We start from the raw sequence: 8,656 nt of genomic DNA, 5'->3' as shown, positions 1-8,656 counted from the left end.
GTCAGGACCGTAATGAGATTGGCGGTAGGGAAAAACAGTCAGACGTTCCACCAGTGACGAAAGACGAGGTCAAGAAAGCATTAGAAACTATGAAAAGGGGGAAATCAGCTGGAGAGGATCAGATAACTACAGATTTGCTGAAGGACGGGGGGGATATCGTGCTAGAAAAACTGGCCACCCTGTATACGCAGTGCCTGGTGTCATCGACGGTACCGGAACCATGGAAGAATGCAAACATTATCCTCATTCACAAGAAAGGGGACTCTAAGGACCTTAAAAATTACAGACCAATCAGCTTACTGTCTGTTACGTATAAGGTATTTACTAAGGTAATCGCTAATAGAATCAGGACAACCTTAGACTGCAATCAATCAAAGGATCAAGCAGGGTTTCGGAAACGGTACTCTACTATCGATCATATCCATACCATCAACCAGGTGATAGAAAAATGCTCGGAATATAACCAGCCCTTATACATAGCATTCATTGATTACGAAAAAGCATTTGACTCAGTTGAAACCTCAGCGGTGATGCAGGCATTGCGAAATCAGGGGGTAGACGAGCCGTACGTGAAAGTGCTGGAAGATATATATAGTGGCTGCACAGCAACCATAGTTCTGCATAAAGAAAGTAACAAAATTCCCATAAAGAAAGGTGTTAGGCAAGGAGACACAATCTCCCCAGTACTATTCACAGCTTGTTTAGAGGAAGTATTCAGAGACTTGGAATGGGAGCAGTTAGGGATAAGGGTAGATGGAGAATACCTCAGTAATCTGCGATTTGCTGATGACATTGCCTTGCTAAGCAACTCGGGGGATGAACTGCAAATAATGATTGATGACCTAGACAGAAAAAGTAGAAAGGTAGGCTTGAAAATCAATATGCAGAAGACTAAGGTAATGTTCAACAGCCTCGGGAAGGAACAGCAGTTTACATTAGGTAGCGAAATACTGGAAGTAGTAGGCGAATATGTCTACTTAGGACAGGTAGTAACCGCAGATCCGGACCATGAAAAGGAAATAACAAGAAGAATAAGATTGGGATGGTGCGCATTTGGCAAGCACTCGCAGATTATGACTAGCAGCTTACCGGTATCGCTCAAGAGGAAAGTATACAACAGTTGCATCTTGCCTGTACTCACCTATGGGGCTGAAACGTGGAGGCTAACCAAGAGAGTTCTACTTAAGTTGAGAACAACCCAGAGGGCTATGGAACGAAAAATGGTATGGGTAACATTAAGAGATAGAAAGCGTGCAGAGTGGGTCAGAGAAATAACTCAAGTTACCGACATTCTAGTGGAAATTAAGAAGAAGAAATGGACATGGGCAGGACATGTAGGGCGAAGAGAGGATAACCGATGGTCGCTGAGGGTAACAAACTGGATTCCAAGGGAAGGAAAGCGTAGCAGGGGGCGGCAGAAAGTTAGGTGGGCGGATGAGATCAAGAAGTTCGCAGGGGTCAAGTGGATGCAGCTAGCACAGAACCGGGTTAAGTGGAGAAATATGGGAGAGGCCTTCGCCCTGCAGTGGGTATAATCAGGCTGATGATGATGATGATGATGATGATGAAACAATAAATAAAAAGAAAAAATATCCAACGTTTGCCTTAGACTCGTAGTCTGTCAGCTCCTTCAAACTCATAATAACGAGCCCCTCATTCCACTTTCAATTATCTGCACTATACAGATGTGTATATATATATATATATATATATATATATATATATATATATATATATATATATATATATATATCAATACAACTACAATACAATACATACAACTATCCCGATTATCTATTTTATTGTAACAAACGTTTCGGATGGTGGACCGTTCTTAAGGGTAGAATTGAGAATATATATATATATATATATATATATATATATATATATATATATATATATATATATATATATATATATATATATATATATATATATATATATATATTGACACACCGCTGCCCATCTTCTAGTGCCACCAAGTGGCCGAATGTCTTGTTGGCGCGTGGCTGAGCGTCGTCCTCGTCAGTCTCGAGTTTTGCTTGATTAAAAAAGAAGGCAGCTCGGTTGTTCTTCTATTTGCTACCTGTGTTGGTGACAATATATATATATATATATATATATATATATATATATATATATATATATATATATATATATATTGTCACCAACACATGTAGCAAACAGAGTGAGTGAGTGAGTGCAAAAACTTTATTGATGTCTTTTTGGTTAGTCTCGCAGCGTCTTCCTGCAGCCGCTTCTTCGCCACCGTTGGAGACTCCTTAGCACGGGCGGTTCCCTCATTCCAGGGCTCCACTGGTCCTGGCTACCTCGCATGCGTGCTGCACCAATGCCCTTTGGGTGGTGAGCTCGCAGCTGGTTAGCAGGCCCTCCCATTGCTCCGCACTCGGGTTAGTTTGTTTGTGGAAAGTGTAGTTGTGTTTACATTCCCATGTGACGTGGTATAGGGTCGGACTGTCTCCGCACCAGGGGCAGCTATCTCTATACTGTGTGGGAAACATTTTGTTTAGAATGTATAAGTTGTGGAAGGTGCCAGTCTGCAGTCTTCTCCAGCTGGTCGCTTTTTGTGTGAGTCGCTTGTGGGGCGGAGGGTATTTTAACATGCTGCCTCTGAAGAACAACCGAGCTGCCTTCTTTTATATATATATATATATATATATATATATATATATATATATATATATATATATATATATATATATATATATATATATATATATATATATATATATATATATATATAAATTTAAAGAAGCCAATAGTCTTTGAGAGTCCAAGGTGAGAGTTATGGTCATATTATTTTTATTATTTAGTATTTTGTAGTATATTTTGCCCAGCATTAGTCTTGTGATGACTTTAGGGAGAAAGACAATAAATAAAAAGGCGGAAGGCAAAACAACGCGCCGATGCTGGGGATGAGAAAAACAACGCGTCACCATCGGCGCGTTGTTATCCTTCCGCTTTGTATTCACAGTCTTTCTCCCTAAAATCATCCCAAGACTAATGTTGGGAAAAATATACTGCAAAATACTAAATTATAATAATAATAATGATAAAAATAAAATCCCCATACGGTTACCTTGGACTCTCAAAGGACTTCTTTAACTGTACCATAACGAGCCCGTCATTTCCCCTTCAATTTTCTGCTTTTTGGTATATATATATATATATATATATATATATATATATATATATATATATATATATATATATATATATATATCACCTAACATAAAACAACTCGCGTATGAAACATTTGTGCGGCCAAAATTAGAGTATGCATCATCCATCTGGCACCCATGGCAATCGTATCTCACCATCGAATTGGAATCAATCCAAAATCGTGCAGCCCGGTTCATCACTTCATGCTACTCAAGAGAAGCCAGTGTCACCGCCCTCAAGCAGTCCCTCCGTCTCTCAACGCTAGAATCACGCCGAGTCGTTTCCCGCCTATGCTTACTTCATACATTTTATCATAACACAAGATCACGGCACGCTCTATTAACCGCCCCACTACGAACGTCCTCCCGGCTAAGTCACGGTAACCCGATAGCACGCATCAGTGGCCACTCGTCTGCTTACAACAACTCATTTTTCCCCAACGCAATAGCACTATGGAATTCACTGCATAACGACATCGCTGCATGCACTGATCACAAAACATTCCGCGAGAAAATAAAAATTCACCTCGCATAGATCTTGATCACTTCTGCGCTCTTTGTAGCGAGTATTGCTTGACATATCTTTAATAAATGATGTATCATTTGCTGGGAAACCCTGATATGACTACAACCCCCTTTATGTTTGTTTCTATGTTTGTTCTTTTTATTGTTATGCACGTTCCCATCATCGCCGTTGTAAACCAATAAGCCCCCCCTTATGTAATGCCTTCGGGCCTTTAAGGGATCAATAAATGAAATGAAATATATATATATATATGCGAACGGCCTACGGATGTGCGGGTAGGCAAGTGGCCAACTGTGTCATAACATCCGTGCTTGCATGATTTGATCTCACGAATCGATAATCTTGAAGAAATTTGGGTGCAGCCCAAGCAGAGAAGTGTACCGGGAATACATTATTAAGAAATTGTTTTGTCTTGTGTAAGCGGAACTTCTGCACTTTATCTCATAAAGAATTTCATATTTCGAAGGAAGGCATGAGCCAGCGTGCCAGTTTTCTCAGATGGTTGGATGGTAAGCACTTGTTTTATTGCGATTATTCAATTTGTGCGGATCACGTGCGTAATTAAACTCATTTAAAATTGCGTTTTCTACCCTTTGGGATCTGATAAAGAGATGCATATTTCTGTAAATACATATACATAAAAATATTATCGTCGTTCCTCAAGTATTTGCCTCCACAGTTCTATATTTTGTTAACAGAAATGCTGTTTGAAATATGTTAGTTATCATTCGCATTGAAATGATCTCACTATGTTAGTGTCGTAAACTTGTTTTACACTTCACACTGCATATATAAATACGTAAACAATATAACTTTATTGAAACGATGTGCTCTATTCTATACTTTTGCAAACGAGAAGTATCTGTGGAGCTGAACACGAGTTTTACCTTTCTCGTTGCCCGTACGTGGTAACGGTAGTGCGCAGTGAAAAACGACATTGATGTATTTTTCTACACGAACGCAAAAGGATGAAGAATGGCTACAAAAACTACTGAAGAGAATTTATATCGCAGTTGTCATTGCGCAGAAAAGTAAATTTTCTTTTCGTGATGTATTTCAGTAACTGGACCTTCTCAACGCCTTTCCTTTTACTCAAATTTTTTCTCCTTTTTGCCGCCATAGCAACTGCGAGTGCTCAGCATCGAACCGGTTACGGCTGAAAAAGTTTCCTTTCATAATACCTAAAATAATTTCAGGTGCGTAAAAGAAGCCGCTACACTGGTTACTATGCAAAAATTATCACTTGAATGTCATAAGTGCGAACAAGAAGCGACCACACAGTCCGTCGGGAACCCAATTGTGTTGTACGTGAACAACGGAAGTCTGTGTTTAATGAATGTGCTATCGCCAATGCGAGCCGCACCCTCTCGAAGGTCGACATGAATTACACTCTTACTGGAAAGGAATATTTGCCATTCTTTGGGCCATAACTAAATTCCACTCTTACCTGTACGGCTAACCCATTCTACATTGTCACCGACCAGTATGCTTTAGGCTGGCTGTCGTCCTTAAGGGATCCATCGGTTCCCCATAGCCATTGGGCCTAATGCTTTCAAGAGTACGACATTCGTGTCGTTTACCATTTCGGACGCAAACACTCTATCGCTGCCTTTAAATTCTGCGAATCTGTCCATCAATAACCTTGTTATTTGATCTTTACGACCGCTCGACATGAGCGTGGAAAAAAGCAAAGGCCACTGGATTTCTTCTCTCGTTTACCTTCTATCCGGCCGCACCACGCCGGCACCAACCCGCTCGCTTCGGCGTTAAGCCCGCTACTTCATTCCCTGAGATTATGTTCTTTATCGACGTAATCACATGCCCGAAGGTCGTCAATAACGGCTGTTCATTTTTGTCAATTTCACTCAGAAGTCTGAACTTATTTCAACACCGACACTCAAGATCCTCATAGCAGTTTTTTTTATTCTGTACGCAACTTCACCAATGTTAATACCGGCGTGGCATATACAGCTATTTAGGGAAGTACATTCGCTCATGCCTTGAGTATGAGCGCCGCAAGACTCAACCGAAGTGACTCCCTGGTAGGTTGGAGCCTTTTCTCTGCCCTGCCCGTCCATTTGATCGCTTGGGAATTGACCTTTATGGGACCGTGGCACCTTCTACGTCAAGTTAGCGCTGGGTGGTCTTCGGCGGTAGAGCATCTTGCACAATATGCCGAAACAGCCGCTACAGCCTAGTGTGGCTTTATTAATTTTCCGACAACTCATGCTCCGCCACGGCGCCCCTTGTGAACTGAGCGACCGCGGTCGCGTATTGTTAGCCGACGTAGTCAAGTAGCTCTTCAACGAATGCCACATAGTTCATCAGACAACGGCGGCTTACCACCCTCAATCAAAAGGGCTCACTGAGCGGTTAAACAGGACGCTTGGTGGCCATTTTACTATGTATATCCGTCCAGACCATTATAACCGGTACCTCATTCTTACCATTTGTCACATACGCTTTATTGCTGGCTTGTAATAAACAACCGCAGTTTCTATTTTTTCCCGCTTACGTACTTGAACCTTCTAGCCGATTTGATACGATTCTTCGTTACCATCCTGATGCATCCGGCTGCAATCGTGTGTCTGACATTACGAAGTATGCCGAAAAATGCAGCCAGCTCGCCCTTTCCCTCAGGAGTGCTGATCAATGTCAATAGAGAGCCCGCGATCCCGATCCAGCTCTTGCCACTTAAGCGCCCGGATCACTTGTTTTGCTATAGATCCCCACAGGCATAGCTGACCTTTCCTCCAAGTTCCTCTCCAAATATCCCGGCTTTTATGGTATGGCTCTCAAACGTATGCGGGGAACTATATTGTTGCGCCCTTGACACCCTCGCTGGACCTCTGCTGTTGTGGCCATACAATAGTTCATGTCAGCCGACTCAAGCCGTAACACACTTATTCGCTATACACTTCGTTATATAAAATGTCATGTGTCAGGAACTCATCCATATAACGTTGCATCTGACGTAAGAGATTTGTTTGCATTTGCAGGTCAATGAAGCTCAAGATGATACCGTTCATTTCGACCAACAGAAAGCCTTGCTGCTGCTGCTGCTGCTGCTGCTGCTGCTGCTGCTGCTGCTGCTGCTGCTGCTGCTGCTGCTGCTGCTGCTGCTGCTGCTGCTGCTGCTGCTGCTGCTGCTGCTGCTGCTGCTGCTGCTGCTGCTGCTGCTGCTGCTGCTGCTGCTGCTGCTGCTGCTGCTGCTGCTGCTGCTGCTGCTGCTGCTGCTGCTGCTGCTGCTGCTGCTGCTGCTGCTGCTGCTGCTGCTGCTGCTGCTGCTGCTGCTGCTGCTGCTGCTGCTGCTGCTGCTGCTGCTGCTGCTGCTGCTGCTGCTGCTGCTGCTGCTGCTGCTGCTGCTGCTGCTGCTGCTGCTGCTGCTGCTGCTGCTGCTGCTGCTGCTGCTGCTGCTGCTGCTGCTGCTGCTGCTGCTGCTGCTGCTGCTGCTGCTGCTGCTGCTGCTGCTGCTGCTGCTGCTGCTGCTGCTGCTGCTGCTGCTGCTGCTGCTGCTGCTGCTGCTGCTGCTGCTGCTGCTGCTGCTGCTGCTGCTGCTGCTGCTGCTGCTGCTGCTGCTGCTGCTGCTGCTGCTGCTGCTGCTGCTGCTGCTGCTGCTGCTGCTGCTGCTGCTGCTGCTGCTGCTGCTGCTGCTGCTGCTGCTGCTGCTGCTGCTGCTGCTGCTGCTGCTGCTGCTGCTGCTGCTGCTGCTGCTGCTGCTGCTGCTGCTGCTGCTGCTGCTGCTGCTGCTGCTGCTGCTGCTGCTGCTGCTGCTGCTGCTGCTGCTGCTGCTGCTGCTGCTGCTGCTGCTGCTGCTGCTGCTGCTGCTGCTGCTGCTGCTGCTGCTGCTGCTGCTGCTGCTGCTGCTGCTGCTGCTGCTGCTGCTGCTGCTGCTGCTGCTGCTGCTGCTGCTGCTGCTGCTGCTGCTGCTGCTGCTGCTGCTGCTGCTGCTGCTGCTGCTGCTGCTGCTGCTGCTGCTGCTGCTGCTGCTGCTGCTGCTGCTGCTGCTGCTGCTGCTGCTGCTGCTGCTGCTGCTGCTGCTGCTGCTGCTGCTGCTGCTGCTGCTGCTGCTGCTGCTGCTGCTGCTGCTGCTGCTGCTGCTGCTGCTGCTGCTGCTGCTGCTGCTGCTGCTGCTGCTGCTGCTGCTGCTGCTGCTGCTGCTGCTGCTGCTGCTGCTGCTGCTGCTGCTGCTGCTGCTGCTGCTGCTGCTGCTGCTGCTGCTGCTGCTGCTGCTGCTGCTGCTGCTGCTGCTGCTGCTGCTGCTGCTGCTGCTGCTGCTGCTGCTGCTGCTGCTGCTGCTGCTGCTGCTGCTGCTGCTGCTGCTGCTGCTGCTGCTGCTGCTGCTGCTGCTGCTGCTGCTGCTGCTGCTGCTGCTGCTGCTGCTGCTGCTGCTGCTGCTGCTGCTGCTGCTGCTGCTGCTGCTGCTGCTGCTGCTGCTGCTGCTGCTGCTGCTGCTGCTGCTGCTGCTGCTGCTGCTGCTGCTGCTGCTGCTGCTGCTGCTGCTGCTGCTGCTGCTGCTGCTGCTGCTGCTGCTGCTGCTGCTGCTGCTGCTGCTGCTGCTGCTGCTGCTGCTGCTGCTGCTGCTGCTGCTGCTGCTGCTGCTGCTGCTGCTGCTGCTGCTGCTGCTGCTGCTGCTGCTGCTGCTGCTGCTGCTGCTGCTGCTGCTGCTGCTGCTGCTGCTGCTGCTGCTGCTGCTGCTGCTGCTGCTGCTGCTGCTGCTGCTGCTGCTGCTGCTGCTGCTGCTGCTGCTGCTGCTGCTGCTGCTGCTGCTGCTGCTGCTGCTGCTGCTGCTGCTGCTGCTGCTGCTGCTGCTGCTGCTGCTGCTGCTGCTGCTGCTGCTGCTGCTGCTGCTGCTGCTGCTGCTGCTGCTGCTGCTGCTGCTGCTGCTGCTGCTGCTGCTGCTGCTGCTGCTGCTCATTCTTTCTCATTTCTTCGTTTTCGAACGTTT

This window comes from Amblyomma maculatum, unplaced genomic scaffold (assembly GCF_055883805.1).
Source record: "Amblyomma maculatum isolate TAMU_Amacu unplaced genomic scaffold, ASM5588380v1 scaffold_28, whole genome shotgun sequence".
Classification (NCBI taxonomy): domain Eukaryota; kingdom Metazoa; phylum Arthropoda; class Arachnida; order Ixodida; family Ixodidae; genus Amblyomma; species Amblyomma maculatum.
This window is presented reverse-complemented; position numbering follows the sequence as displayed.